General features: G+C 43.5%; 15 non-coding genes and 10 pseudogenes across 15 annotated transcripts; all 25 read right to left on the bottom strand.

Annotated features, from left to right (window-relative positions):
• Window positions 1–262: 262 nt before the first annotated feature.
• Window positions 263–381, bottom strand: LOC142508168 (5S ribosomal RNA). The gene has a single exon (XR_012806396.1). It is a non-coding gene; the product is annotated as a 5S ribosomal RNA (ribosomal RNA).
• A 2140-nt stretch (window positions 382–2521) lies between these two features.
• Window positions 2522–2640, bottom strand: LOC142511041 (5S ribosomal RNA; annotated as a pseudogene).
• A 684-nt stretch (window positions 2641–3324) lies between these two features.
• LOC142506677 (5S ribosomal RNA) lies at window positions 3325–3443 on the bottom strand. Its single transcript, XR_012804961.1, has one exon. It is a non-coding gene; the product is annotated as a 5S ribosomal RNA (ribosomal RNA).
• Window positions 3444–4125: 682 nt separating this feature from the next.
• LOC142515557 (5S ribosomal RNA) lies at window positions 4126–4244 on the bottom strand. Its single transcript, XR_012811396.1, has one exon. It is a non-coding gene; the product is annotated as a 5S ribosomal RNA (ribosomal RNA).
• Window positions 4245–4917: 673 nt separating this feature from the next.
• On the bottom strand, window positions 4918–5035 carry LOC142511779 (5S ribosomal RNA; annotated as a pseudogene).
• A 2340-nt stretch (window positions 5036–7375) lies between these two features.
• LOC142509191 (5S ribosomal RNA) lies at window positions 7376–7492 on the bottom strand. The gene has a single exon (XR_012807376.1). It is a non-coding gene; the product is annotated as a 5S ribosomal RNA (ribosomal RNA).
• Window positions 7493–8175: 683 nt separating this feature from the next.
• On the bottom strand, window positions 8176–8295 carry LOC142510629 (5S ribosomal RNA; annotated as a pseudogene).
• A 679-nt stretch (window positions 8296–8974) lies between these two features.
• LOC142509630 (5S ribosomal RNA) lies at window positions 8975–9093 on the bottom strand. The gene has a single exon (XR_012807796.1). It is a non-coding gene; the product is annotated as a 5S ribosomal RNA (ribosomal RNA).
• Window positions 9094–9735: 642 nt separating this feature from the next.
• Window positions 9736–9856, bottom strand: LOC142510733 (5S ribosomal RNA; annotated as a pseudogene).
• A 682-nt stretch (window positions 9857–10538) lies between these two features.
• On the bottom strand, window positions 10539–10671 carry LOC142509806 (5S ribosomal RNA; annotated as a pseudogene).
• Window positions 10672–11347: 676 nt separating this feature from the next.
• Window positions 11348–11465, bottom strand: LOC142507084 (5S ribosomal RNA). The gene has a single exon (XR_012805349.1). It is a non-coding gene; the product is annotated as a 5S ribosomal RNA (ribosomal RNA).
• A 681-nt stretch (window positions 11466–12146) lies between these two features.
• LOC142510071 (5S ribosomal RNA) lies at window positions 12147–12265 on the bottom strand. The gene has a single exon (XR_012808208.1). It is a non-coding gene; the product is annotated as a 5S ribosomal RNA (ribosomal RNA).
• Window positions 12266–12947: 682 nt separating this feature from the next.
• LOC142509152 (5S ribosomal RNA) lies at window positions 12948–13066 on the bottom strand. Its single transcript, XR_012807339.1, has one exon. It is a non-coding gene; the product is annotated as a 5S ribosomal RNA (ribosomal RNA).
• Window positions 13067–13745: 679 nt separating this feature from the next.
• Window positions 13746–13864, bottom strand: LOC142508975 (5S ribosomal RNA). The gene has a single exon (XR_012807170.1). It is a non-coding gene; the product is annotated as a 5S ribosomal RNA (ribosomal RNA).
• A 1431-nt stretch (window positions 13865–15295) lies between these two features.
• Window positions 15296–15414, bottom strand: LOC142512210 (5S ribosomal RNA; annotated as a pseudogene).
• A 1835-nt stretch (window positions 15415–17249) lies between these two features.
• LOC142510103 (5S ribosomal RNA) lies at window positions 17250–17368 on the bottom strand. The gene has a single exon (XR_012808235.1). It is a non-coding gene; the product is annotated as a 5S ribosomal RNA (ribosomal RNA).
• Window positions 17369–18051: 683 nt separating this feature from the next.
• LOC142516388 (5S ribosomal RNA) lies at window positions 18052–18170 on the bottom strand. Its single transcript, XR_012812185.1, has one exon. It is a non-coding gene; the product is annotated as a 5S ribosomal RNA (ribosomal RNA).
• Window positions 18171–18856: 686 nt separating this feature from the next.
• Window positions 18857–18975, bottom strand: LOC142511500 (5S ribosomal RNA; annotated as a pseudogene).
• Window positions 18976–19658: 683 nt separating this feature from the next.
• LOC142509555 (5S ribosomal RNA) lies at window positions 19659–19777 on the bottom strand. The gene has a single exon (XR_012807723.1). It is a non-coding gene; the product is annotated as a 5S ribosomal RNA (ribosomal RNA).
• A 680-nt stretch (window positions 19778–20457) lies between these two features.
• Window positions 20458–20576, bottom strand: LOC142511364 (5S ribosomal RNA; annotated as a pseudogene).
• A 680-nt stretch (window positions 20577–21256) lies between these two features.
• LOC142509391 (5S ribosomal RNA) lies at window positions 21257–21375 on the bottom strand. Its single transcript, XR_012807567.1, has one exon. It is a non-coding gene; the product is annotated as a 5S ribosomal RNA (ribosomal RNA).
• Window positions 21376–22060: 685 nt separating this feature from the next.
• Window positions 22061–22179, bottom strand: LOC142517047 (5S ribosomal RNA). The gene has a single exon (XR_012812808.1). It is a non-coding gene; the product is annotated as a 5S ribosomal RNA (ribosomal RNA).
• Window positions 22180–23400: 1221 nt separating this feature from the next.
• On the bottom strand, window positions 23401–23519 carry LOC142516434 (5S ribosomal RNA). Its single transcript, XR_012812228.1, has one exon. It is a non-coding gene; the product is annotated as a 5S ribosomal RNA (ribosomal RNA).
• A 682-nt stretch (window positions 23520–24201) lies between these two features.
• On the bottom strand, window positions 24202–24321 carry LOC142510820 (5S ribosomal RNA; annotated as a pseudogene).
• Window positions 24322–24995: 674 nt separating this feature from the next.
• On the bottom strand, window positions 24996–25116 carry LOC142511055 (5S ribosomal RNA; annotated as a pseudogene).
• Window positions 25117–26056: the final 940 nt, after the last annotated feature.

Here is a 26056-nt window from a genome sequence, read left to right on the forward strand (position 1 = left end):
CAGAAGCTTAACAGAAGCGGAAAATCGCAAATTAGAGGGTCTTAGAGAAAGAATTCGGCTAAAATCTCGCCAGCTCATTGCGGAGCAATGAGTCTCGTTCGTTTGCCCGTTTACAATCAAATTAGCCCACAATTTTGTCAAAATCCGGCAGTGCCCGAGCTACGTTGATTTCACATGTCTTATCTGGTCCCGATCGTGATTCAGATAATTTGAGCCGAAAATCATCTGTCAACAAGTAATCAAAAATAGAAAAACACGAAAAGGGGTGCAACACGAGGACTTCCAAGGGGGTCACCCATCCTAGTACTGCTCTCGCCCAAGCACGCTTAACTTCGGAGTTCTGATGGGATCCGGTGCATTAGTGCTGGTATGATCGCACCCGACATTGAGTGGGATGTTTATTCTTATATCCCTCGAGTACGTGTGGAGCAGGCGACGATGTACAACACGCGGAACTGTTCTCGCCCAATCAGAACCATGAAGTTAAGCGTTCCGGCGCGATGGCAGGGCTAGGATGGGTGACCTCCCTGGGAAGTCCTCGTGTCGCGACCGTTTACGTAAATTATAGATAAAACAGTCAAAATAATTGTTTTTAATGGGTCAACCGTCTCCGGAGTAATATGCGTCATACCCTTCCGCACAGAAACTGCTCAAGACAACAAAAATCGCTAAATGTTCCCAGCAAATAGAAAAAAAAATTGAGAAGAAAAAAATAGCAAATATAAAGCTATTATTATGCCTGGAATAGGATAAAATGGAACAGAAATCGAATTTAGAACTTGCTAAGCGGATTTCTCGAGGAAATGGAAGCTTAACAGAAGCGGTAAATCGCAAATTAGAGGGTCTTAGAGAAGGAATTCGGCTAAAATCTCGTCACCTCGTTGCGGAGTAATGAGTCTCGTTCGTTTTCCCGTTTACAATCAAATTAGGCTTCAATTTTGTCCAAATTCGGCAGTGCCCGAGCTACGTTGATTTCACATGTCTTATCTGGTCCCGATCGTGATTCAGATTATTTGAGCCGAAAATCATCTGTCAACAAGTATTCAAAAATAGAAAAACACGAAAAGGGGTGCAACACGAGGACTTCCTAGGCGGTCACCCATCCTAGCACGCTTAAGTTCGGAGTTCTGATGGGATCCGGTGCATTAGTGCTGGTATGATCGCACCCGACATTGTGTGGGATGTTTATTCTTATATCCCTCGAGTACGTGTGGAGCGGGCGGCGATGGACAACACGCGGCACTGCTCTCGCCCAATCAGAACCATGAAGTTAAGCGTTCTGGCGCGATGGCAGAGCTAGGATGGGTGACCTCCCTGGGAAACCCTCGTGTCGCGACCGTTTACGTAAATTATAGCTAAAATGATCGAAATAATTGTTTTTAATTAGTCAACCGTCTCCGGAGTAATCTGCGTCATACCCTTCCGCACAGAACCGGCTCACGACAACAAAAATCGCTAAATGTTCACATAAAATAGAAAAAAAATAAGAAGAAGAAAATAGCGAATGTAAAGCTATTATTATGCCTGGGATACGATAAAATGAAACCAGAATCGAATTTCGGACTTTCTAAACGGATTTCTCGAGGAAACGGAAGCTTAACAGAAGCGGAAATTCGCAAATTAGAGGGTCTTAGAGAAGGAATTCGGCAAAAATCTCTCCAGCTCATTGCGGAGTAATGAGTCTCGTTCGTTTGCCCGTTTACAATCAAATTAGGCTACAATTATGTCCAAATGCGGCAGTGACCGAGCTACGTTCATTTCACATGTCTTATCTGGTCCCGATCGTGGTTCAGATGATTTGAGCCCAAAATCGTCTTTCAACAAATAATCAAAAATAGAAAAAAAAGAAAATGGGTGCAACACGAGGACTTCCCAGGGGGTCACCCATCGAGGGGCGATGGACAACACGCGGCACTGCTCTCGCCCAATCAGAACCATGAAGTTAAGCGTTCTGGCGCGATGGCAGAGCTAGGATGGGTGACCTCCCTGGAAAGTCCTCGTGTCGTGACCGTTTACATAAATTATCGCTAAAACTGTTGAAATAATTTTTTTTAATGAGTTAACCATCTTCGGAGTAATCTGTCATACCCTTCCGCACAAAACCGGCTCACGACAACAAAAATCGCTAAATGTTCCCAGAAAATAGAAAAAAATTAAGAAGAAAAAAGTAGCGAATGTAAAGCTATTATTATGCCTGGTATACGATAAAATGGAATCGGAATCGAATTTCGGAATTCCTAAAAAGATTTCTCGAGGAAACGGAAGCTTAACCGAAGCGGAAAATCGCAAATTAGAGGGTCTTAGTGAAGGAATTCAGCTAAAATCTCTCCAGCTCATTGCGGAGTAATGAGACTCCTTCGTTTGCCCGTTTAAAATCGAATTAGCCTACAATTTTGTCCCAATCCGGCAGTGCCCGAGCTACGTTGATTTCACATGTCTTATCTGTTCGTGATCCAGATTCAGATGATTTGAGCCGAAAATCGTCTGTCAACAAGTAATCAAAAATAGAAAAACACGAAAAGGGGTGCAACACGAGGACTACCTAAGGGGTCACCCATCCTAGTACTGCTCTCCCCCAAGCACGCTTAACTTAGTAGTTCTGATGGGATCCGGTGCATTAGTTCTGGTATGATCGCACCCGACATTGAGTGGGATGTTTATTCTTATATCCCTCGAGTACGTGTGGCGCGAGCGGCAATGGACAACACGCGGCACTGCTCTCGCCCAATCAGAACCATGAAGTTAAGCGTTCTGGCGAGATGCCAGAGCTAGGATGGGTGACCTCCCTGGAAAGTTCTCGTGTCGCGAACGTTTACGTAAATTATAGCTTAAACAGTAAAAATAATTGTTTTTAATGAGTAAACCATTTCCGGAGTAATCTGCGTCATACCCTTCCGCACAGAACCGGCTCACGACAACAAAAATCGCTAAATGTTCCCAGAAAATTGAAAAAAAAATAAGAAGAAGAAAATAGCGAATGTAAAGCTATTATTATGCCTCGGATACGATAAAATGGAATCAGAATCGAATTTCGGACTTCCTAAACGGATTTCTCGAGGAAACGAAAGCTTAACAGAAGAGGAAAATCGCCAATTAGAGGTTCTTAAAGAAGGAATTCGGATAAAATCTCGCCAACTCATTGCAGAGTAATGAGTCTCATTCGTTTGCCCATTTACAATCAAATTAGGCTACAATTTTGTCCAAATCCGGCAGAGCCCGAGCTACGTTGATTTCACATGTCTTATCTGGTGCCGATCAAGATTCAGATGATTTGAGCCGAAAATCGTCTGTCAACAAGTAATCAAAAATAGAAAAACAAGAAAAGGGGTGCAACACGAGGAATTCCCCGGGGGTCACCCATCCTAGTACTGCTGTCGCCCAAGCACGCTTAACTTCGAAGTTCTGATGGGATCCGGTGCATTAGTGCTCGTATGATCGCACCCGGCATTGAGTGAGATGTTTATTCTTATATCCCTCGAGTACGAGTGGAGCGGGCGGCGATGGACAACACGCAGCACTGCTCTCGCCCAACAGAACCATGAAGTTAAGGGTTCTGGCACGATTGCAGAGCTAGGATGGGTGACCTCCCTGGAATGTCCTCGTGTCGTGATCTTTTACATAAATTATCGCTAAAACTGTTGAAATAATTGTTTTTAATGAGTTAACCATCTCCGGAGTAATCTGCGTCATACCCTTCCGCACAAAACCGGCTCACGACAACAAAAATCGCTAAATGTTCCCAGAAAATTGAAAAAAAAATAAGATGAAGAAAATAACGAATGTAAGCTATTATTATGCCTGGAATACGATAAAATGAAACAGAAATCGAATTTAGAACTTGCTAAACAGATTTCTCGAGGAAACGGAAGCTTAACAGAAGCGGAAAATCGCAAATTAGAGGGTTTTAAAGAAGGAATTCGGCTAAAATCTCGCTAGCTCATTGCGGAGTAATGAGTCTCGTTCGTTTGCCCGTTTACAATCAAATTAGCCTACAATTTTGTTCAAATCCGGCAGAGCCCGAGCTACGTTGATTTCACATGTCTTATCTGGTGTCGATCGAGATTCAGAAGATTTGAACCGAAAATCGTCTGTCAACAAGTAATCAAAAATAGATTAACACGAAAAGAGGTGCAACACGAGGACTTCCCAGGGGTTCACCCATCATAGTACTGCTCTCGCCCAAGCACGTTTAACTCCGGAGTTCTGATGGGATCCGGTGCATTAGTGCTGGTATGATCGCACCCGACATTGATTGGGATGTTTATTATTATATACCTCGAGTACGTGTGGAGCGGGCGGCGATGGACAACAAGCGGCACTACTCTCGCCCAATCAGAACCATGAAGTTAAGCGTTCTGGCGCGATGGCAGAGGGAGGATTGGTGACCTCCCTGAGAAGTCTTCGTGTCGCGACCGTTTATGTAAATATTGGAAAAAACAGTCGAAATAATTATTTTTAATGATTTAACCGTCTCCGGAGTAATCTGCGTCATACCCTTCCGCACAGAACCGGCTCACGACAACAAAAATGTTCCCAGAAAATAGAAAAAAAATAAGAAGAAGAAAATAGCGAATGTAAAGCTATTATTATGCCTGGGATACGATAAAATGGAATGGAATCGAATTTCGGACTTCCTAAGCGGATTTCTCGAGGAAACGGAAGCTTAACAGAAGCGGAAAATCGCAAATTAGAGGGTCTTAAAGAAGGAATTCGGCTAAAATCTCGCCAGATCATGCGGAGAAATGAGTCTCGTTCGTTTGCCCGTTTACAATCAAATTAGGCTACAATTTTGTCCAAATCCGGCAGTGCCCGAGCTACGTTGATTTCACATGTCTTATCTGGTCCCGATCGAAATTCAGATGATTTGAACCGAAAATCGTCTGTCAACAAGTAATCAAAAATAGAAAAACACGAAAAGGGGTGCAACACGAGGATTTCCCAGGGGGTCACCCATCCTAGTACTGCTCTGGCCCAAGCCACTTAACTTTGGAGTTCTGATGGTATCCGGTGCATTAGTGCTGGTATGATCGCATCTGACATTGAGTGAGATGTTTATTCTTATATCCCTCAAGTGCGTGTGGCGCGGGCGGCGATGGACAACAAATAAATCCTTATATTATTTCGAAAATTCTGATTCAGCCCTTAAACGTTCGTAAATTGCCCTTAGGTCCCAAATCTTTCGAAATATTGCATTTTGGTCCCTTAAATTTCGATACTTGCATGTTTATTTTATATGCCGGAACGTAAATTTTATCCGTGTGGGTTTTTCAATAAAAAAATACGAACTTTTTGGCAATCCGGCTATTTAATTCCCAAACTATTTTTACCAAAACATTACTAATATTTTAATTAATTATAATATAGACTAATTGGCTTAATTAGGGGCTTATTAGGCCTAAAGCCTTGTTAGTGTTTAATTAAGTATATAATATGTAAACCTTTCCCATAACCCTACGATTCTTTCAAAAGGACACGGCCACTCTTCTGAAAGTACCTAGATTACACGGCACACACATGCTTAAAAATCGAGGCAAACTTTCGAGCATTGCCAAGGGAAAGTCTTAGCCAAGGTTCTTGCTCCGTTCTTCGTCATCGTCAACGGTTTTTCGTGCGTAAATTACGCATAGGCACACCTATTCTTCCCTTCAAACTATCATCACATCATATTATATTTTTATGCATGAAAATTTTGGGAAACAAGTGACACTTTGAATTATTTTCGTTTTTATGCAATCCATGAAATTCCAAGCATGATTTTGATTCAAACTTTTGTCGTTTACATGTATATACGGGCTGCCATGATATAGGTTATGTTTAGGCATGATTTTACGCGGGATTTAGAGTCCTAGATAATCACCTTAACACCACACATGCAATAGAACACAAGCTGTGCAGCAACTTGCTGTCATGGAGCAAAGGGGTTAGGTTTTATTGTTGCAGGGGCTAGGGCATGCTTGGCTGGTTCCAGGGGTTAGCCAAGGTCGTGGGTGAGTTAGGGATAGAGTCCTAGCCATGCTAGGACTCGCGCTCAAGGGCTGGGAAGGAGTCCTAGCAAGCTATGACTCCCACCGGAGAATCAAGGGGAATTGCGTGCAGGGTTCTGGGCTTGTTGCAGGCTGGTGGGCATGGTCCAGGGGGCTTGGGCTGGGTCAGGTCGAGTCCTTAGGGTCCTTAGCGGGTGCACAACAGGTTGGTTCAGTGGCTGGGTTCGTTGGTAGATGCAGGGAAGCTTGATCAAGAGTCCTTGTCCAACAAGGATTTCTCGGCCATCTTATGGTAGAGGAGTATGGAGCTTGTTTTTTGGTTTGGGCTGTTTTCCATGGGATCTTTGGGCCCAGTAGCGTACTTTAGGATGTTGGTCAAGTTTTGGATCAACATGGTTCGGGGGTAACTCGTGAAAATCAAGAGATGGCTCTAGGTCGAAGATTTTGGGTCATTAGGGTTTTTAAAACTTGGGAAAATTGAAAAATGGTTCACGGGGGTTGAGTCGTGGTTCATAAGGGCTAAAATAATATAAAAAGACTAAATTCTCAACTGGTATCAACACTTAGGAATCTAGGTACATAAGCCTGGAGGTCCTGGGTTCAAGTGTTGGGGAAGGCGAAAGAAACCACTTACCAGGGGTGAGATATTCTATGAGTGACGGTGCATTGGCATGGGCCGAGGCCCATGCTGGACTATCCTAACGACCCATGAACTGTAGTGGTGCGTGGGTATGGGCCGAGGCCTTTGTTGGTTCAGCCTAATGGCCCATGATCATTATAGCACTGCTCTCGCTCAATCAGAACCATGAAGTTAAGCGTTCTGGCGCGATGGTAGAGCTAGGATGGGTGACCTCCCTGGGAAGTCCTCGTGTCGCGACCTTTTACGTAAATTATGGATAAAACAATCGAACTAATTGTTTTTAATGAGTTAACCGTCTCCGGAGTAATCTGCGTCATACCCTTCCGCACAGAACCGGCTCACGACAACAAAAATCGCTAAATGTTCCCAGAAAATAGAAAAAAAAATAGGAAAAAAAAATAGCGAATTTAAAGTTATTATTATGCCTGGGATAAGATAAAATGGAACCGGAATTGAATTTCGGACTTCCTAAGCGGATTACTCGAGGAAACGGAAGCTTAACAGAAGCGGAAAATCGCATATTAGAGGGTCTTAGAGAAGGAATTCGGCTAAAATCTTGCCAACTCATTGCGGAGTAATGAGTCTCGTTCGTTTGCCCGTTTACAATCTAATTAGGCTACAATTTTGTCCAAATCTGGCAGAGCCCGAGCTACGTTGATTTTACATGTCTTATCTGGTCCCGATCGTGATTCAGATGATTTGAGCCAAAAATCGTCTGTGACAAGTAATCAAAAATAGAAAAACACGAAAAGGGTTCCAACACGAGGACTTCCCAGGTGGTCACCCATCCTAGTACTACTAGCCCAAGCACGCTTAACTTCGGAGTTCTGATTGGATCCAGTGCATTAGTACTGGTATGGTCGCAACCGACATTGAGTGGGGTGTTTATTCCTATATCCCTCGAGTACGTGTGGCGCGAGCGGCAATGGACAACACGCGGCACTGCTCTCGCCCAATCAGAACCATGAAGTTAAGCGTTCTGGCGAGATGGCAGAGCTAGGATGAGTGACCTCCCTGGGAAGTCCTCATTCGCGACCGTTTACATAAATTATAGCTAAAACAGTCGAAATAATTGTTTTTAATTAGTTAACCGTCTCCGGAGTAATCTCCGTCATTCCATTCCGCACAGAACCGGCTCACGACAACAAAAATCTCTAAATGTTCCCAGAAAATAGAAAAAAAAATAAGAAGAAGAAAATAGCGAATGTAAAGCTATTATTATGCCTGGGATACGATAAAATGGAACCGGAATCGAATTTAGGACTTCCTAAGCGGATTTTCTCGAGAAAACAGAAGCTTAACTAAACCGGAAAATCGCAAATTAGAAGGTCTTAGAGAAGGAATTCGGCTAAAATCTCGCAGGCTCATTGCGGAGTAATGAGTCTCGTTCGTTTGCCCGTTTACAATCTAATTAGGCTGCAATTTTGTCCAATCCGGTAGTGCCCGAGCTACGTTGATTTCACATGTCTTATCTTGTCCCGATCGAGATTCAGATGATTTGAGCCGAAAATCGTCTGTCAACAAGTAATCAAAAATAGAAAAACGCGAAAAGGGATGCAACACAAGGACTTTTTAGGCGGTCACCCATCCAAGTACTGGTCTCACCCAAGCAAGCTTAACTTCAGAGTTCTGATGGGATCCGGGTGCATTAGTGCTGGTATGATCGCACCCGACATTGAGTGGGATGTTTATTCTTATATCCCTCGAGTACGTGTGGAGCGGGCTGCGATGGACAACACGCGGCACTGGTCTCGCCTAATCAGAACCATGAAGTTAAGCGTTCTGGCGCGATAGCAGAGCGAGGATGGGTGACCTCCCTGGGAAGTCCTCGTGTCTCGACCCTTTACGTAAATTATGGCTAAAACTGTCGAAATAATTGTTTTTAATGAGTTAACCATCTCCGGAGTAATCTGTGTCATACCCTTCCAAACAGAACAGGCTAACGACAACAAAAATCGCTAAATGTTTCCAGAAATAAAAAAAAAAGAAGAATAAAATAGCGAATGTAAAACTATTAATATGCCTGGGATACGATAAAATGGAATCGAAATCGAGTTTCGAACTTCCTAAGCGGATTTATCGAGGAAACGAAAGCTTAACCAAAGCGGAAAATCGCAAATTAGAGGGTCTTAGAGAAGGAATTCGGCTAAAATCTCGCCAGCTCATTGCGAAGTAATGAGTCTCGTTCATTTGCCCGTTTACAATCAAATTAGGCTACAATTTTTTCCAAATCCGGCAGTGCCCGAGCTATGTTGATTTCACATGTCTTATCTTGTCCTGATCGAAATTCAGATGATTTGAGCCGAAAATCGTCTGTCAACAAGTAATTAAAAATAGAAAAATACGAAAAGGGGTGCAACACGAGTTCTTCCCAGGGGGTCAACCATCCTAGTACTGCTCTCGCCCAAGCACGCTTAACTTCGGAGTTCTGATGGGATCCGGTGCATTAGTGCTGGTATGATCGCACCCGACATTACTTGTAAAGCGGGCGGCGATGGACAACACGCGGCACTGATCTCGCCGAATTAGAACCATGAAGTTAAGCGTTCTGGCGCGATGACAGAGCTAGGATGGGTGACCTCCCTGGGAAGTCCTCGTGTCGCGACCCATTACGTAAATAATTGTTTTTAATTATTGTTTTTAATGAGTTAACCGTCTCCGGAGTAATCTGCGTCATACCCTTCCGCACAGAACCGGATAACGACAACAAAAATCGCTTAATGTTCCCAGAAAATAAAAAAAAAATAAGAAGAAGAAAATAGCGAATGTAAAGCTATTATTATGCCTGGGATATGATAAAATGGAACGAAATCGAATTTCGGACTTCCTAAGCGGATTTCTCGAGGAAACAGAAGCTCAACAGAAGCGGAAAATCGCAAATTAGAGGGTCTTAGAGAAGGAATTGGGCTAAAATCTCTCCAGCTCATTGCGGAGTAATGAGTCTCGTTCGTTTGCCTGTTTACAATCAAACTAGGCTACTATTTTGTCCAAATCCGGTAGTGCCCGAGTTACGGTGATTTCACATGTATTTTCTGGTCCCGATCGTGATTCAGATGATTTGAGCCGAAAATCGTCTGTCAACAAGAAATCAAAAATAGAAAAACACGAAAAGGGGTGCAACACGAGGACTTCCCAGTGGGGGAAACCCATCCTAGTACTGCTCTCACCCAAGCACGCTTAACTTCGGAGTTCTGATTGGATCCAGTGTATTAGTACTGGTATGATCGCAACCGACATTGAGTGGGATGTTTATTTTTATATCCCACGAGTACGTGTGGCGCGAGCGGCGATGGACAACACGCGGCACTACTCTCGCCAAATCAGAACCATGAAGTTAAGCGTTCCGGCGAGATGGCAGAGCTAGGATGGGTCACCTCCCTGGGAAGTTCTCGTGTCCCGACCGTTTACGTAAATTATAGCTAAAACAGTCGAAATAATTGTTTTTAATGAGTTAACCGTCTCCGGAGTAATCTGCGTCATACCCTTTCGCACAGAACCGACTCACGATCACAAAAATCGCAAAATGTTCCTCGAAAATAGAAAAAAAATTAGAAGAAGAAAATAGTGGATGAAAAGCTATTATTATGCCTGGGATACGATAAAATGGAATCGGAATCGAATTTAGGACTTCCTAAGCGGATTTCTCGAGGAAACGGAAGCTTAACATAAGCGGTAAATAGCAAATTAGAGGGTTTTAGAGAAGGAATTCGGCAAAATCTCGCCAGCTCATTGCGGAGTAATGAGTCTCGTTCGTTTGCCCGTTTACAATCAAATTAGCCTGCAATTTTGTCCAAATCCGGCAGTGCCCGAGCTACGTTGATTTCACATGTCTTATCTGGTCCCGATCGAGATTCAGATGATTTGAGCCGAAAATCGTCTGTGAACAAGTAATCAAGAATAGAAAAACACGAAAAGGAGTGCAACACGAGGACTTCCCAGGGGGTCACCCATTCTAGTACTGCTCTCGCCCAAGCACTCCGGCCCAAGCACGCTTAACTTCGCAGTTCTGATTGGATTCGGTGAATTAGTGCTGGTATGATCGCACCCGACATTGAGTGGGATGTTTATTCTTATATCCCTCGAGTCCGTGTGGAGCGGGCGGCGATGGACAACACGCAGCACTGCTCTCGCCCAATCAGAACCATGAAGTTAAGCGTTCTGGCGAGATGGCAGAGCTAGGATGGGTGACCTCTCTAGGAAGTCCTCGTGTCACGACCGTTTACGTAAATTATAGCTAAAACAGTCGAAATAATTGTTTTTAATGAGTTAACCGTCTCCGGAGTAATCTGTGTCATACCCTTCCGCACAAAACCGGCTCACGACCACAAAAATCGCTAAATGTTCACAGAAAATAGAAAAAAAAATAATAATAAGAAAATAGCGAATGTAAATCTATTATTATGCCTGCGATACGTTAAAATGGAACCAGAATCGAATTTCGGACTTCCTAAGCAGATTTCTCGAGGAAACGGAAGCTTAACAGAAGCGGAAAATCGCAAATTAGAGGGTCTTAGAGAAGAAATTCGGCTAAAATCTCGCCAGTCCGCAATGAGTCTCGTTCGTTTGCCCGTTTACAATAAAATTACGCTACAATTTTGTCTAAATCGGACAGTGCCCGAGCTACGTTGATTTCACATGTCTTATCTGGTCCAGATCGAGATTCAGATGATTTGATCCGAAAATCGTCTGTCAACAGGTAATCAAAAATAGAAAAACACGAAAAGGGGTGCAACAGAGAACTTCCCAGAGGGTCACCCATTCTAGTACTGCTCTCGCCCTAGCACGCTTAACTTCGGAGTTCTGATGGGATCCGGTGCATTAGTGCTCGTATGATCGCACCCGGCATTGAGTGAGATGTTTATTCTTATATCCCTCGAGTACGAGTGGAGCGGGCGGCGATGGACAACACGCAGCACTGCTCTCGCCCAACAGAACCATGAAGTTAAGGGTTCTGGCACGATTGCAGAGCTAGGATGGGTGACCTCCCTAGGAAATCCTTGTGTCGCGACCGTTTACGTAAATTATGGTTAAAACAGTAGAAATAATTGTTTTTAATGAGTTAACCGTCTCCGGAGTAATCTGCGTCATACCCTTCCGCACAGAACCGGCTCACGACAACAAAAATCGCTAAATGTTCCCAGAAAATAGAAAAAAAATAAGAATAATAAAATAGCGAATGTTTAGCTATTATTATGCTTGAGATACGATAAAATGGAATCGGAATCGAATTTCGGACTTCTAAGCGGATTTCTCGAGGAAACGGAAACTTTACAGAAGTGGAAAATCGCAAATTAGAGGGTCTTAGAGAAGGAATTCGATTAAAATCTCGCCAGCTCATTGCGCAGCAATGTGTCTCGTTCGTTTGCCCGTTTACAATCAAATTAGGCTACAATTTTGTCCAAATCCGGCAGTGCCCGAGCTACATTGATTTTACATGTCTTATCTTGTCTCGATCGAGATTCAGATGATTTGAGCCGAAAATCGTCTGTCAACAATTAATCAAAAATAGAAAAACACGAAAAGAGGTACAATATGAGGACTTCCCAAGGGGTCACCCATCCTAGTACTGCTCTCTCCCAAGCACGCTTAACTTTTGAGTTCTGATGGTATCCGGTGCATTAGTGCTGGTATGATCGCACCCGACATTGAGTGGGATGTTTATTTTTATATCCCTCGAGTACGAGTGGAGCGGGCGGCGATGGACAACCCGCGGCACTGCTCTCGCCCAACAGAACCATGAAGTTAAGCGTTCTGGCGCGATTGCAGAGCTAGGATGGGTGACCTCCATGGGAAGTCCTCGTGTCGCGACCGTTTACGTAAATTATGGCTAAAACAGTAGAAATAATTGTTTTTAATGAGTTAACCGTCTCCGGAGTAATCTGCATCATACCCTTCCGCATAGAATCGGCTCACGACAACAAAAATCGCTAAATGTTCCCAGAAAATAGAAAAAAAATAAGAATAAGAAAATAGCGAATGTAAAGCTATTATTATGCTTGGGATACGATAAAATGGAATCGGAATCGAATTTCGGACTTCTTAAACGGATTTCTCGAGGAAACGGAAGTTTAACAGAAGCGGAAAATCGCAAATTAGAGGGTCTTAGAGAAGCAATTCGGCTAAAATCTCGCCAGCTCATTGCGGAGCAATGAGTCTCGTTCGTTTGGCCGTTTACAAACAAACTATCTTACAATTTTGTCCAAATAAGGCAGTGCCCGAGCTACGTTAATTTCACATGTCTTATCTGGTCCCGATCGAGATTCAGATGATTTGAGCCGAAAATCGTCTGTCAACAAGTAATCAAAAATAGAAAAACACCAAAAGTGGTGCAACACGAGGACTTCCCAGGGGGTCACCCATCCTAGTATTGCTCTCGTCCAAGCACGCTGAACTTCGGAGTTCTGATGGGATCTTGTGCATTAGTGCTGGTATGATCACACCCGACATTGTGTGGGATGTTTATTCTTATATCCCTTGAGTACGTGTGGAGCTGGCGGCGATGGACAACACGCGGGACTGCTCTCGCCCAATCAGAACCATGAAGTTAAGCATTCTGGCGCGATGGCAGAGCAAGGATGGACCTCCTGGGAAGTCCTCGTGTCACGATCGTTTACGTAAATTATGGCTAAAACAATCGAAATAATTGTTTTTAATGAGTTAACCGTCTCCGGAGTAATCTGCGTCATACCCTTCCGCACAGAACAGGCTCACGACAACAAAAATCGCTAAATTTTCTCAGAAAATAGAAAAAAAATAAGAATAAGAAAAAAGCGAATGTAAAGCTATTATTATGGCTGAGATACGATAAAATGGAACTGGAATCGAATTTCGGACTTTCTAAGCAGATTTCTCGAGGAAACGAAAGTTTAACAGAAGCGGAAAATCGCAAATTAGAGGGTCTTAAAGAACAAATTCGGCTAAAATCTCGCCAGCTCATTGCGGAGTAATGAGTCTCGTTCGTTTGCCTGTTTACAATCAAATTAGCCTACAATTTTGTCCAAATCCGGCAGTGCCTGAGCCACGTTGATTTCACATGTCTTATCTGGTTCCGATCGAGATTCAGATGATTTGAGCCGAAAATCGTCTGTCAACAAGTTATCAAAAATAGAAAAAAACAAAAAGGGGTGCAACACGATGACTTCCCAGGGGGTCGCCCATCCTAGTACTGGTCTCGCCCAAGCATGCTTAACTTCGAAGTTCTAATGGTATCCGGTGCATTAGTGCTGGTATGATCGCACCCGACATTCAGTGGGTTGTTTATTCTTATATCCCTCGAGTACGTGTGTAGCGGGCGACGATAGACAACAAGCGGCACTGCTCTCGCCCAATCAGAACCATGAAATGAAGCGTTCTGGCGCAATGGCAGAGCTAGGATGGTTCACCTACCGGGAAGTCCTCGTGTCGCGACCGTTTACGTAAATTATGGCTAAAACAGACGAAATAATTGTTTTTAATGAGTTTACCGTCTCCGGAGTAATCTGTGTCATACCCTTCCGCACAGAACCGGCTAACGATAACAAAAATCGATAAATGTTTCGAGAAAATAGAAAAAAAATAAGAATAGAAAAATAGCGAATGTAAAGCTATTATTATGCCTGAGATATGATAAAATGGAACCGGAGTCGAATTTCGAACTTCCTAAGCAGATTTTTCGAGGAAACGGAAGCTTAACAGAAGCGGAAAATCGCAAATTAGAGGGTCTTAGAGATGAAATTCGGCTAAAATCTCGCCAGTCCGCAATGAGTCTCGTTCGTTTGCCCGTTTACAATCAAATTAGGCTACAATTTTGTCCAAATCCGGCAGTGCCCGAGCTACGTTGATTTCACATGTTTTATCTTGTCCCGATCGAGATTCAGATGATTTGAGCCGAAAATCGTCTGTCAACAGGTAATCAAAAATAGGAAAACACGAAAAAGGGTGCAACACGAGGACTTCCCAGGGGGTGTTCTGATGGGATCCGGTGCATTAGTGATGGTATGATCGCACCTGACATTGAGTGGGATGTTTATTCTCATATCCTTCGAGTACGAGTGAAGCGGGCGGCGATGGACAACACGCGGCACTGCTCTCGCCCAACAGAACCATGAAGTTAAGCGTTCTGGCGCGATTGCAGAGCTAGGATGAGTGACATCCCTGGGAAGTTCTCGTGTCGCGACCGTTTACGTAAATTATGGCTAAAACAGTAGAAATAATTGTTTTTAATGAGTTAACCGTCTCTGGAGTAATCTGCGTCATACCCTTCCGCACAAAACCGGCTCATGACAACAAAAATCGCTAAATGTTCCCAGAAAATAGAAAAAAAAATAAGAATAAGAAAATAGCGAATGTAAAGATATTATTATGCTTGGGATACGATAAAATGGAACCGGAATCAAATTTCGGACTTCCTAAGCCGATTTCTCGAGGAAACGGAAGCTGAACAGAAGCGGAAAATCGCAAATTAAAGGGTCTTAGAGAAGGAATTTGGCTAAAATCTCGCCACCTCATTGCTGAGTAATTAGTCTCGTTCGTTTGCCCGTTTACAATTAAATTAGCCTACAATATTTTCCAAATCCGGCAGTGCCCGAGCTACGTTGATTTCACATGTCTTATCTGGTCACGATCGAGATTCAGATGATTTGAGCCGAAAATCGTCTGACAACAAATAATCAAAAATAGAAAAACACGAAAAAGAGTGCAACACAAGGACTTCCCAGGGGGTCACCCATCCTAGTACTGCTCTCGCCCAAGCACGCTTAACTTCGAAGTGCTGAGGGGATGTGGAGCATTAGTGATTGTATGATCGCACCTGACATTGAGTAGGATGTTTATTCTTATATCCCTCGAGTATGTGTGGAGCTGGCGGCGATGGATAACACGCGGCACTGCTCTCGCCCAATCAGAACCATGAAGTTAAGCATTCTGGCGCGATGGCAGAGCTAGGATGGGTGACCTCCATGGGAAGTCCTCGTGTCGCGACCGTTTACGTAAATTATGGATAAAACAGTCGAAATTATTGTTTTTAATGAGTTAACCGTCTCCGGAGTAATCTGCTTCATACTCTTCCGCACAGAACCAGCTCACTACAACAAAAATCGATAAATGTTCCAAAAAAAATAGAAAAAATTAAGAAGAATAAAATAGCGAATGTAAAGCTATAATTATGCCTCGTATACGATAAAATGGAACCGGAATCGAATTTCGAACTTCCTAAGCGGATTTCTCGAGAAAACGAAAGCTTAACAGAAGCGTAAAATTTCGCCAGCTCATTGCGGAGCAATGGGTCTCGTTGTTTTGCCCATTTACAATAAAATTAGCCTACAATTTTGTCTAAATCCGGCAGTGCCCGAGCTACGTTAATTTCACATGTCTTATCTGGTCACGATCGAGATTCAGATGATTTGAGCTGAAAATCGTCTGTCAACAAGTAATCAAAACCATGAAGTTGATGGGTGACCTCCTTGGGAAGTGCTCGTGTCGCGACCGTTTACGTAAATTATGTATAAAACAGTCGAAAATAAATTTTTTTAATGAGTTAACCGTCTCTGGAGTAATTTGCGTCATACCATTCCGCGCAAAACCGGTTCACGACAACAAAAATCGCTAAATGCTCCCAAAAAATAGAAAAAAAAGGAATTCGGTTAAAATCTTACAATAAAATAGAACAGGAATCGAATTTCGGACTTTCTAAGCGGATTTCTCGAGGAAACGGAAGCTTAACAGAAGCGAAAAATCGCAAATTAGAGGGTCTTAGAGAAGGAATTCGGCTAAAATCTCGCCAGCTCATTGCGGAGTAATGAGTCTCGTTCGTTTGTCTGTTAACAATCAAATTCGGCTACAATTTTTTCCAAATCCGGCAGTGTCCGAGATACGTTGATTTTTTCCAAATCCGGCAGTGTCCGAGATACGTTGATTTCAAATTCGGCTACAATTTTTTCGCATTAGTGCTGGTATGATCGCAACCGACATTGAGTGGGATGTTTATTCTTATATCCCTCGAGTATGTGTGGAGCGGGCGGCGATGGACAACACGCGGCACTGCACTCGCCCAATGAGAACCATGAAGTTAAGCGTTCTGGCGCGATGGCAGAGCAAGGATGGGTGACCTCCCCAGGAAGTCCTCGTGTCGCGACCGTTTACGTAAATTATGGCTAAATCAGTGAAATAATTGTTTTCAATGAGTTAACCATCTCCGGAGTAATATGCATCATACCCTTCCGCCCAGAACCGGCTCACGACAACAAAAATCGTTAAATGTTCCCAGAAAATAGAAAAAAAATAAGAATAAGAAAATAGCGAATGTAAAGCTATTATTATGCCTTGGATACGATAAAATGGAGCTGTAATCGAATTTTGGACTTCCTAAGCGGATTTCTCGAGGAAACGGAAGCTTAAAAGAATCGGAAAATCGCAAATTAGAGGGTCTTAGAGAAGGAATTTGGCTAAAATCTCGCCAGCTCATTGCGATGTAATGAGTCTCGTTCGTTTGCCCGTTTACAATCAAATTAGGATACAATTTTGTCCAAATTCGGCAGCGCCCGAGCTACGTTGATTTCACATGTCTTATCTGGTCCCGATCGAGATTTAGATGATTTGAGCCGAAAATCGTCTGTTAACAAGTAATCAAAAATAGAAAAACAAGAAAAGGGGTGCAACACGAGGACAGCCCAGGGGGTCACTCATCCTAGTACTGCTCTCGCCCAAGCACATATAACTTCGGAGTTCTGATGGGATCCGGTGCATTAGTGCTGGTAAGATCGCACCCGACATTGAGTGGGATGTTTATTCTTATATCCCTCGAGTACGTGTGGAGCGGGTGGCGATGGACAACACGCGGCACTGCTCTCGCCCAATCAAAACTATGAAGTTAAGCGTTCTGGCGCGATGGCCGAGCTAGGTTGGGTGACCTCCCTGGGAAGTCCTCGTGTCACGACCGTTTACGTAAATTATGGATAAAACAGTCGAAAATAATTTTTTTTAATGAGTTAACCGTCTCCGGAGTAATCTGCGTCATACCATTCCACACAGAACCGGCTCACGACAAAAAAAATTGCTAAATGTTACCAAAAAATAGAAAAAAATAAGAAGAAGAAAATAGCGAATGTAAAGCTATTATTATGCCTGGGATACGATAAAATGGAACCGGAATCGAATTTCGAACTTCCTAAGCGTATTTCTCGAGGAAACAGAAGCTTAACAGAAGCGGAAAATCGCAAATTAGAGGGTCTTAGAGAAGGAATTCGGCTAAAATCTCGCCAGCTCATTGCAGAGTAATGAGTCTCATTCGTTTGTCCGTTTACAATCAAATTCGGCTACAATTTTGTCAAAATCCGGCAGTGCCCGAGATAAGTTGATTTCACATGTCTTATCTGGTCCTGATCGAGATTCAGATGATTTGAGCCAAAAATCGTCTGTCAACAATTAATCAAAAATAGAAAAACACGAAAAGAGGTGCAACACGAGGAATTCCAAGGGGCTCACCCATCCTGGTACTGCACTCGCCCAAGCACACTTAACTTCGGAGTTCTGATGGGATCCGGTGCATTAGTGCTGGTATGATCGCACCCGACCTTGAGTGGGATGTTTATTCTTTTATCCCTCGTGTACGTTTGGAGCAGGCGGCGATTGACAACACGCGGCACTACTCTATCCCAATCAGAACCATGAAGTTAATCATTCTGGCGCGATGGCAGAGATAGGATGGGTGACCTCCCTGGGAAGTCCTCGTGTCTAGACGGTTTACGTAAATTATGGCTAAAACAGCCGAAATAATTGTTTCAAATGAGTTAACCATCTCCGGAGTAATCGGCGTCATACCCTTCCGCGCAGAACCGGCTCACGACAACAAAAATCGCTAAATGCTCCCAAAAAATAGAAAAAAAAATAAGAATAAGAAAATAGCGAATGTTAAAGCTATTATTATGCCTGTGATACGATAAAATGGAACCTGAATCGAATTTCGGACTTCCTAAGCGGATTTCTCGAGGAAACGGAAGCTTAACAAAAGCGGAAAATCGCAAATTAGAGGGTCTTAGAGAAGGAATTCGGCTAAAATCTCGCCAGCTCATTGCGGAGTAATGAGTCTCGTTCGTTTTCCCCGTTTACAATCAAATTAGGCTACAATTTTGTCCAAATCCGGCAGTGCCTGAGCTACTTTGATTTCACATGTCTTATTTGGTCCCGATCGAGATTCAGATGATTTGAGCCGAAAATCGTCTGTCAACATTTAATCAAAAATAGAAAAACACGAAAAGGGGTGCAACACGAGGAAATCCCAAGAGGTCACACAGCCTAGTACAGCTCTCGTCCAAGCACGCTTAACTTCGGAGTTCTGAGGGGATCCGGTGCATTAATGTTGGTATGATCGCACCTGACATTGAGTGGGATGTTTATTCTTATATCCCTCGAGTATGTGTGGAGCGGGCGGCGATGGACAACACGCGGCACTGCTCTCGCCCAATCAGAACCATGAAGTTAAGCGTTCTGGCGCGATGGCAGAGCTAGGATGGGTGACCTCCCTAGGAAGTCCTCCTGTCGCGACCGTTTACGTAAATTATGGCTAAAACAGTCGAAATAATTGTTTTTAATGAGTTAACCATCTCCGGAGTAATCTGCATCATACCCTTCCGCACAGAACCGGCTCACGACAACAAAAATCGCTAAATGTTCCTAGAAAATAGAAAAAAAATAAGAATAAGAAAATAGCGAATGTAAAGCTATTATTATGCCTGGGATACGATAAAATGGAACCGGAATCGAATTTTGGACTTCCTAAGCGGATTTCTCGAGGAGACGGAAGCTTAACAGAAGCGGAAAATCGCAAATTAGAGGGTCTTAGAGAAGGAATTCGGCTAAAATCTCGCCAGCTCATTGCGAAGTAATGAGTCTCGTTCGTTTGCCCGTTTACAATCAAATTAGGCTACAATTTTGTTCAAATCCGGCAGTGCCTGAGCTACTTTGATTTCACATGTCTTATCTGGTCACGATCGAAATTCAGATGATTTGAGCCGAAAATCGTCTGTCAACAATTAATCAAAAATAGAAAAACAAGAAAAGGGATACAACACGAGGAATTCCCAAGGGGTCACCCATCCTAGTATAGCTCTCGTCCAAGAACGCTTAACTTCGGAGTTCTGAGGGGATCCGGTGCATTAATCCTGGTATGATCGCACCTGACATTGAGTGGGATGTTTATTTTTATATCCCTCGAGTATGTGTGGAGCGGGCGGCGATGGACAACACGCGGCACTGCTCTCGCCCAATCAGAACCATGAAGTTAAGCGTTCTGGCGCGATGGCAGAGCTAGGATGGGTGACCTCCCTGGGAAGTCCTCTTGTCGCGACCGTTTACGTAAATTATGGCTAAAACAGTCGAAATAATTGTTTTTAATGAGTTAACCTTCTCCGGAGTAATCTGCGTCATACCCTTCCGCACAGAACCGGCTCACGACAACAAAAATCGCTAAATGTTCCTAGAAAATAGAAAAAAAAATAAGAATAAGAAAATAGCAAATGTAAAGCTATTATTATGCCTGGGATACGATAAATGGAACCGGAATCGAATTTTGGACTTCCTAAGCGGATTCTCGAGGAAACGGAAGCTTAACAGAAGCGGAAAATCGCAAATTAGAGGGTCTTAGAGAAGGAATTCGGCTAAAATCCTCCATCTCATTGCGGAGTAATGAGTCTCGTTCGTTTGCCCGTTTACAATCAAATTAGCCTACAATTTGTCCAAATCCGACAGTGCCCGAGCTACGTTGATTTCACATGTCTTATCTGGTCCCGATCGAGATTTAGATGATTTGAGCCGAAAATCGCCTGTCAACAAGTAATCAAAAATAGAAAAACACGAAAAGGGGAACAATACGATGACTTCCCACGGGGTCACCCATCCTAGTACTGCTCTCGCCCAAGTACGCTTACATTCGAAGTTCTGATGGGATCCGGTGCATTAGTGCTAGTATGATCGCACCCGACATTGAGTGGATTTTTAATCTTATATCTTTCGAGTACGTGTGGAGCGGGCGACGATGGACAACACGCGGCACTGCTCTCGCCAAATCAAAACCATGAAGTTAAGCGTTCTGGCGCGATGGCCGAGCTAGGATGGGTGACCTTCCTGGAAGTCCTTGTGTCGCGACCGTTTACGTAAATTATGGGTAAAACAGTCGAAATAATTGTTTTTAATGAGTTAACCATCTCCGGAGTAATCTGCGTCACACCCTTCCGCACAGAACCGGCTCACGGCAATATAAATCGCTAAATGTTCCAAGAAAATAGAAAAAAATAAGTAGAAGAAAAAAGCGAATGTAAAGCTATTATAATGCTTAAGATATGATAAAATGGAACAGGAATCGAATTTCGAACTTCCTAAGCGGATTTCTCGATGAAACGGAAGCTTAACAGAAGCGGAAAATCGCAAATTAGAGTGTCTTAGAGAAGGAATTCGGCTAAAATCTCGCCAGCTCATTGCGGAGTAATGAGTCTCGTTCGTTTGCCCGTTTACAATCAAACTAGGCTACAATTTTGTCCAAATCCGGTAGTGCCCGAGCTACGTTGATTTCACATGTCTTATCTGGTCACGATCGAGATTCAGAGGATTTGAGCCGAAAATCGTCTATACACAAGTAATCAGAAATAGAAAAACACGAAAAGGGGTGCATCATGAAGACTTACCAGGGGGTCAGCCATCCTAGTACTGCTCTCGCCCAAGCACGCTTAACTTCGGAGTTCTGATGGGATCCGATGCATTAGTGCTGGTATGATCGCACCCGACATTGAGTGGGATTTTTATTCTTATATCTCTCGAATACGTGTGGAGTGGGCGACGATGGACAACACGCGGCACTGCTCTCGCCCAATCAGAACCATGAAGTTAAGCGTTTTAGCGCGATGGTAGAGCTAGAATGGGTGACCTTTCTGGGAAGTCCTCGTGTCGCGACCATTTACGTAAATTATGGCTAAAACAGTCGAAATAATTGTTTTTAATGAGTTAACCGTCTCCGGAGTAATCTGCGTCATACCCTTCCGCACAGAATCGGCTCACGGCAACAAAAATCGCTAAATGTTCCGAGAAAATAGAAAAAAAAAATAAGAAGAAGAAAATAGCGAATGTTAAGCTGTAATTATAACTGAGATACCATAAAATGGAACAGGAATCTAATTTCGAACTTCCTAAGCGGATTTCTTGAGGAAACGGAAGCTTAAAAGAAGCGAAAAATCGCAAATTAGAGAGTCTTAGAGAAGGAATTCGGCTAAAATCTCGCCAGCTCATTGCAGAGTAATGAGTCTCATTCGTTTGTCCGTTTACAATCAAATTCGGCTACAATTTTGTCAAAATCCGGCAGTGCCCGAGATAAGTTGATTTCACATGTCTTATCTGGTCCCGATCGAGATTCAGATGATTTGAGCCGAAAATCGTATGTCAACAAGTAATCAAAAATAGAAAAACACGAAAAGGGGTACAACAAGTGGACTTCACAGGGGGTCACCCATCCTAGTACTGCTCTCGCCCAAGCACGCTTAACTTCGGAGTTCTGATGGGATCCGGTGCATTATTGCAGGTATGATCGCACCCGAAATTGAGTGGGATTTTTATTCTTATATCTCTCGAGTACGTGTGAAGCGGGCGACGATGAACAACACGCGACACTGCTCTCGCCAAATCAGAACCATGAAGTTAAGCGTTCTGGCGCGATGGCAGAGCTAGGATGGGTGACCTCCATGGGAAGTCCTCGTGTCGCGACCGTTTACGTAATTTATAGCTAAAGCAGTCGAAATAATTGTTTTTAATGAGTTAACCGACTCGGAGTAATCTGCGTCATACTCTTTTCCGCACAGAACCGGCTCACGACAACAAAAATCGCTAAATGTTCTTAAAAATATAAAAAAAATAAGAAGAAGAAAATAGCGAATGTAAAGCTATTAACAGAAGCGGAAAATCGCAAATTAGAGGGTCTTAGAGAAGGAATTCGGCTAAAATCTCGCCAGCTCATTGCGTAGCATTTAGTCTCAGTCATTTGCTTGTTTACCCATCCTAGTACTGCTCTTGCCCAAGCACGCTTAACTTCGGAGTTCTGATTGGATCCGGTGCATTAGTGCAGGTATGATCGTACCCGACATTGAGTGGAATGTTTATTCTTATATCTCTCTAGTACGTGTGGAGCGGGCGACGATGGACAACACGCGGCACTGCACGCGCCCAATCAGAACTATGAAGTTAAGCGTTCTGGCGCGATGGCCGAGCTAGGATGGGTGACCTTTTTGGGAAGTCATTGTGTCCCGACCGTTTACGTAAATTATTGCTAAAACAGTCGAAATAATTGTTTTAATGAGTTAACCGTCTCCGGAGTAATCTGCGTCATACCCTTCCACACAGAACCGGCTCACAGCAACAAAAATCGCTAAATGTTCCCAGAAAGTAGAAAAAAAATAAGAAGAAGAAAATAGCGAATGTAAAGCTATTATTATGCCTGAGATACGATAAAATGGAACAGGAAACGAATTTCGAACTTCCTAAGCAGATTTCTCGAGGAAACGGAAGCTTAACAGAAGCGGAAAGTCGCAAATTAGAGCTCTTAGAGATGGAATTCGCCTAAAATCTCGCCAGCTCATTTCGGAGTAATGATTCTCGGTCGTTTGCTCGTTTACAATCAAATTAGCCTACAATTTTGTCCAAATCCGGCAGTGCCCGAGCTACGTTGATTTCACATGTCTTATTTGGTCCCGATCGAGATTCAGATGATTTGAGCCGAAAATCGGCTGTCAACAATTAATCAAAAATAGAAAAACACGAAAAGGGGTGCAACACGAGGACTTCCCAGGGGGTCAGACATCCTAGTACTACTCTTGCCCAAGCATGCTTAACTTCGGAGTTCTGATGGGATCCGGTGCATTAGTGCTGGTATGATCGCACCCGATATTGAGTGGGAAGTTTATTCTTATATCTCTCGAGTACGTGTGGAGCGGGCGACGATGGACAACACGCGGCACTGCTCTCGCTCAATAAGAACCATGAAGTTAAGCGTTCTGGCGCGATGGCAGAGCTAGGATGGGTCACCTTCCTGGGAAGTCCTCGTGTCGCCACCGTTTACGTAAATTAGGGCTAAAACTGTCGAAATAATTGTTTTTAATGAGTTAACCATCTCCGGAGTAATCTTTGTCACACCCTTCCGCACAGAACCGGCTCACGGCAATATAAATCGCTAAATGTTCCCAGAAAATAGAAAAAAATAAAAAGAAGAAAATAGCGAATGTAAAGCTATTATTATGCCTAAGATACGATTAAATGGAACAGAAATCGAATTTCGAACTTCCTAAGAGGATTTCTCGATGAAACGAAAGCTTAACAGAAGCGGAAAATCGCAAATTAGAGGGTCTTAGAGAAGGAATTCGGCTAAAATCTCGCCAGCTCATTGCGGAGTAATGAGTCTCGTTTGTTTGCCCGTTTACAATCAAACTAGGCAACAATTTTGTCCAAATCCGGTAGGGCCCGAGCTACGTTGATTTCACATGTCTTATATGGTTTCGATCGAGATTCAGATGATTTGAGCCGAATATCGTCTGTCAACAAGTAATCAAAAATAGAAAAACAAGAAAAGGGGTGCATCACGAGGACTTAGCAGGGGGTCCACCCATCCTAGTACTGCTCTCGCCCAAGCACGCTTAACTTTGGAGTTCTAATGGGATCCGGTGCATTAGTGTTGGTATGATCGCACCCGACATTGAGTGGGATTTTTATTCTTATATCCCTCGAGTACGTGTGGATGCGGGCGGCGATAGACAACACGCGGCATTGCTCTCGCCCAATAAAACCATGAAGTTAGCGTTCTGGCCCGATGGCAGAGTTAGGATGGGTGACCTCCCTGGGAAGTCCTCGTGTCGCGACCGTTTACGTAAATTATGGCTAAAACAGTCGAAATAATTGTTTTAATGAGTTAACCGTCTCCGGAGTAATCTGCGTCATACCCTTCCGCACAGAACCGGCTCACAACAATAAAAATCGCTAAATGTTCCCAGAAAATAGAAAAAAAATAAGAAGAAGAAAATAGCGAATATAAAGCTATTATTATGTCTGAGATACGATAAAATGGAACAAGAATCGAATTTAGAACTTCCTAAGCGGATTTCTCGAGGAAACGACGCTAAGCAGGAAAATCGCAAATTAGAGGTTCTTAGAGAAGGAATTCGGCTAAAATCTCGCCAGCTTATTGCGTAGAATGAGTCTCGTCCGTTTGCCCGTTTACAATCAAATTAGCCTACAATTTGTCCAAATCCGGCAGTGCCCGAGCTACTTTCATTTCACATGTCTTATCTGGTCTCGATCGAGATTCAGATGATTTGAGCCGAAAATCGTCTGTCAACAATAATCAAAAAATAGAAAAAACACGAAAATGGGTGCAACACGGGACTTTCCCAGGGGTGTCACCCATCCTAGTACTGCTCTCCGCCCAAGCACGCTTAACTTCGAAGTTCTGATGGGATCCGGTGCATTATTGCTGGTATGATCGCACCGGACATTGAGTGGGATGTTTATTCTTATATCCCTCGATACGTTTGGAGCGGGCGGCGATGGACAACACGCGGCACTAGCTCTCGCCCAGTCATAACCATGAAGTTAGGCGTCCTGGCGCGATGGCAGAGCGAGGGAGGTGACCACCCTGGGAAGAACCTCGTGTCGCGACCGTTTACGTAAATTATGGATAAAACATCGAAATAATTGTTTTTAATGAGTTAACCGTCTCCGGAGTAATCTGCGTCATACCCTTCCGCACAGAACCGGCTCACGACAAACAAAAACCGAATAAATGTTCCCAGGAAAATAGAAAAAAAATAGAAGAAGGAAATAACGAATGTAAAGCTATTATTATTCTTGGATACGATAAAATGGAACCAGAATCGATTTCGAATTCCTAAGCGGATTTCTCAGGAAACGAAAGCTTAACAGAAGCGGTAAATCGCAAATTAGAGGGTATTAGAGAAGGAATTCGGCTAAAATCTCGTCAGCTCATGCATAGTAATGAGTCTACGTCCGTTTTGCCGCGTTTACAATCAATTAGCCTACAATTTTGTCCAAATCGGGCAGTGCCCGAGCTACTTTCATTTCACATGTCTTATCTGGTTCGATCGAGATTCAGATGATTTGAGCCCAAAATCGTCTGTCAACAAGTAATCAAAAATAAAAAAAAAACACGAAAAGGGTTGCCAACACGAGGACTTCCCAGGGGGTCACCCATCCTTGTATTGCTCTCGCCCATGCTAACTTCGGATTTTTGATGGGATCCGGTGCATTAGTGTGGTATGATCGCCCCCCGACATTGCGGTGGGATGTTATTATTATATCCCTCGAGTACGTGTGGAGCGGGCGGCGATGGAAACACGCGGCACTGCTCTCGCCCAATCATAACCATAAATGTAAGCGTTCTGGCGCGATGGCAGAGCTAGGATGGGTGACC

This window comes from Primulina tabacum, chromosome 10 (assembly GCF_025594145.1).
Source record: "Primulina tabacum isolate GXHZ01 chromosome 10, ASM2559414v2, whole genome shotgun sequence".
NCBI lineage: Eukaryota > Viridiplantae > Streptophyta > Magnoliopsida > Lamiales > Gesneriaceae > Primulina > Primulina tabacum.